This window comes from Rhinopithecus bieti, unplaced genomic scaffold (genome assembly GCF_001698545.2).
Source record: "Rhinopithecus bieti isolate Rb0 unplaced genomic scaffold, ASM169854v2 scaffold_42745, whole genome shotgun sequence".
In the NCBI taxonomy this organism is placed as follows: domain Eukaryota; kingdom Metazoa; phylum Chordata; class Mammalia; order Primates; family Cercopithecidae; genus Rhinopithecus; species Rhinopithecus bieti.
The window spans coordinates 6,995,678-6,999,650 of record NW_016819184.1 but is presented as its reverse complement, the minus strand read 5'-3'; positions in this window follow the sequence as shown (position 1 = coordinate 6,999,650).

Genomic DNA, 3,973 nt, shown 5'->3' with positions numbered 1-3,973 from the left:
AAAAAAAAAAAAAAAAAAAAAAAAAAAAAAAAAAAAAAAAACTATTGTGTCTTCTTGGAGAACTGATCACTTTCTTTTCATGTAATACCCCTCTTGCTTCCTGATAGTTACTCTGGCTCTAAACTTTATTTTTTTCTGAAATTAATATAGCTACTCCACCTTTCTTTTGATTAGTATTTGCATGGTATATCTTTCTTCATCCCTTTACTTTTAACTTATCTGAGTCTTTATATTTAAAGTGGGTTTCTTGTAGATAATAAATAGTTAGGACTTGTTTTTTAATCTACTCTGCCTCTAAATTGGTATATTTAGACCATTTATGTTTAAAGTGATTCTTGATGTCATTGAATTAAAATCTACCATCTTGGTAACTATTTTCTATTAGTTGCATTTGTTCCTTGTTTCTCTCCTTACACTCCTTTTGCTGCCTTCTCCAGTTTTAACTGAGCATTTTATATGACTCATTTTATCTCCTGTTAATGCATCACTTCTTTTTTTTTTTTTTTTTTTTTTTTTTTTTTTTTTTTTTTTTTCCCTTTTTTTTTTTTTTTTTTTTTTTTTTTTTTTTTTTTTTTTTTTTTGGTGGTTTCCCTAGGGTTTACTGATGTACTTTTTTTAAAAAATCTAAGTTTGTCTTCAAATAAAACCACCAACACTTTTCATCTCTCTGTGGACAAAATACAATAGGCCTTTTGAAGGCAAGAGTTCTACCTAGAATTTAATTACTTTTTTTGGTTTTATTGTTCCTTTCTATTTATGTCCAGGAATAGTGGTTTTTCCACTCATAGTAGTGTTAAAAAGTTTCTTTATGAAAGAAAGAGTGGGTAGTGGGAAGAACTCTATTTGCAATTCAGAGGTCTGGGTCCATGCCTGATTATCTGGGTTGCAGTGAACTCATATCATGCTTTAAGTTAATCTTTTTGTTCTGGGGTTTTTCTCCCCATCAGGTGCATCAAAGACAATACCTACGTCAACCTCCATCCCCGCCAGAAGAACATGGCTCGGTTCAAGTTCAATGCCTTCAGCTTTCTTGACAGCTATGATGTGGTATATCTGCAGTGTAAGGTTGCAGTGTGCGAAGTGGGGGACTATGCCTCTCTCTGCTCCCGGGGCTGTGCAGGACAGAGTAGGAGAGGTGCAGGCCCCATGGAGACCAAGGAAGAGCAGACTGAGCATTTCCAAATGGTGGGGCCACTGGAGATCCAGAAAGTCACTGCTCAGAGGAAGACTCTTGGGTGATTTCTGCAATTTCCATGTGAATCTGTAGAAAGCAAGGTCTATTTCTCTTCAGTATGTTTGACCAATCAGAAGCTATCCGCATAGAGACAGGTCAAAGAAACAGCCAGAGGGGACTGTTTCTCTGAGGTTTGTTACTGAATAAATCTTCTCTGATTACTAAACTTCTAAGGCAATTACTCTCTTTGCCACACAAATGCTACATTTTCTAATTCTTGTCTTAAAGTGTACAAAATGTTACAAAGAGCAGGGTTATCTCTCTATACTGCATTGTTAATTTAAAGAGTGTCTTTTTAAGTTGACTGTTTAATTATCAGATGCTATTAAGTGGATCTCTGTTTTTATCCTCTGATGGTACGAGGATTTATTTTCAGCTCTTGCCAAGAGTCTTACGAAAAATAAACTAAGTGTCTGTCACTCATTTTTTTAAACTTCACTCATTTTTTTAAACTCTACTCATTTTTTAAAACTCTGACTGGCTGCTCGAATCAAGCATGTCATTTACGCATCACAACAAGCTTTGATCATCTTGTTTCAGTGGGAATAAATTGGACCTAGGCTTTGTTGGGTTTGGGTTATAGTTTGCAAATGAAAGACTAAAATGCAATCACAGGAACCACGAATCTGCAGTCTGAGCTGCTGATGCAGGGCAGGCAAGCCCCAAAGTGGAGCTTAGCCTGCAAGCATTCTTGATTTTGCCCAAGGAAGAATTCAAGAGCAAGCTAGAGGTAGAAGAAAACAGCTTTATCAAAGAGGCAATGTTACAGCTCCAGCAGTGTGACAGCTCCATGACTGCTCCTGCAGAGCAGGTCTACCCTGTAAGCAAAGAGTAGCAGCTCAGGGCAGTTTTGCAGTCATATTAATATTAATATTCACTTTTAATTGCATGCAGATTAAAGGTTGGTTTATGCATAAATTTCTAGGCAAGGGGTGGTAACTCTTGAGTCAGTGGGTCATTGACATGGAAAGGGGCAGTAACTCCCAGGTGCTGCCGTGGCAACAGTAAATTGACATGGCACCCTGGTGGGCATGTCTGATTGAAAGCTGCTTCCACCCCAGCCCTGTTTTAGTGAGTCCCCAATTTGGTCCAGTGCCCGAGCTCCACCTCTAGAGTTGAATCCCGCCTCCTCCTTCACTACCAGGAGTTTGTGTGGCCATGTTCTCAGTCTGTTTCCCAAATCCTCCAAGCATTTGGGAAACTTGAAAAGTACACGTAAAACCTGAAAAGTAAACAAGGGAAGATTAGCTTATTCCAGCATCCTCCCAGAGAAGGAGAGCAGCATCCACTCTCATCTCTCATCTAACTTTCTACCTTAATAGAAAGAGACCTGTGCTAGACTCACTATACTTGAAGGTGTCTTTAAAGAAACTGACTTGAACATAGTCAGATTTTTATTTTTGCTTGTCAAGAAATATTCAGTAGCAATATTTAAAAGATGGGTCCCCATCTCCAAGGACTAGTTCCTCTCTTAGTCAATAAATGGCATGCACAGGATGAGATGACAGTATTGTCAAGTCCCCGATGGAGGAGGGCAGTTTTTGGTAGAGCCTGGCAGCTAACCCTGAAGTCCTCAAGGTTAAAAATCTGACAAATGACCCAAGGAAGGGTGTAGCCTGTGAGCCGAACATCTGTTTCTTTACAAATTTTCCCTTCATCAACAACTGTCTTCGTAAAATATACTGGTATTTCTTTTAATGAAGTTCCCTGCTTATACATAGAAATTGATGAAATGTGATTACTGGACAATTTGGTGAAAAGGATATCTTTAAATCAGAGTTAATTATTTGTCCCTGAGTAGCTCCAACTTTAGTCAAATGAAACAATGATTTTAGTATTTGATGTGTATTTCATGCAAGTGCTTCAAATGAATAAAGGAGCTTTTCCAAGTAATTGTAGGCTGCTAGAGTTTCTACATTCAAAGTCATCTACCCATTAACTGTATTTATTCATAGCCCATAGCATGCTGAGGAAGTAGAAGCTAACAACTACCAAAACCTAGCATTTTATGACTTTTAACAAATCCCTAATATGAAAAGTGTTGACAATGAAAGAACTAACATTTTAAAAAACAGGGGTCCAAACGAACTTTCAGATCAGTTCCTCTTGGTGTGTGGTTCAAAGGATGGGATCCAGGAAGCAACCTTCTCCAAAAGCATTCCGGGTGATTCTCAGAAAGGCTGAAGTTTGAAAGCCATGGATCAAAATGCACTTCACAGGAAAAAGCCTGCAATCAGGAAACACCAAGGTACAGACCAAAAAGAACCAAGAAAAGCCTGCTCTCTCTAGCCAAAGGACCAGCAAAGGAGCAACCTAGCAAGACAGAAAACACTTAGATGAAAACTGTCCTACTCTAGCTAACTACCCTGGGAAACACTGTGGTCCCACCTTCATCCCAGCCAGCAAATGTTGAGTGGAAAGCCTAGACTTCTGCCTTCCCCCAGCACTCCTTCTCTTCCCCTCCCTCATCCAGAGTGACGTCAGAGAAGGCAAAGCGGGGACTGGGATGCTCATCACCTCTAGGTGGTAATGAGACCCTCACCTGCAGCCCTCATGTCAGGTGCAGACCAAGTGGTGAGCCTAGACTTCCATTTTTACCCCTACTTGGAAGGGATGAGACACCCTTTTATTCTATCCTGGTTAGAAGAGGCCCAATGGAGAGTCAGGACTTTCACCCCAGCCCAGCAGTAATGAGGTGACCCCACCTGCCTTGGGAAAGCAGAGGCAACCTGGATTCCA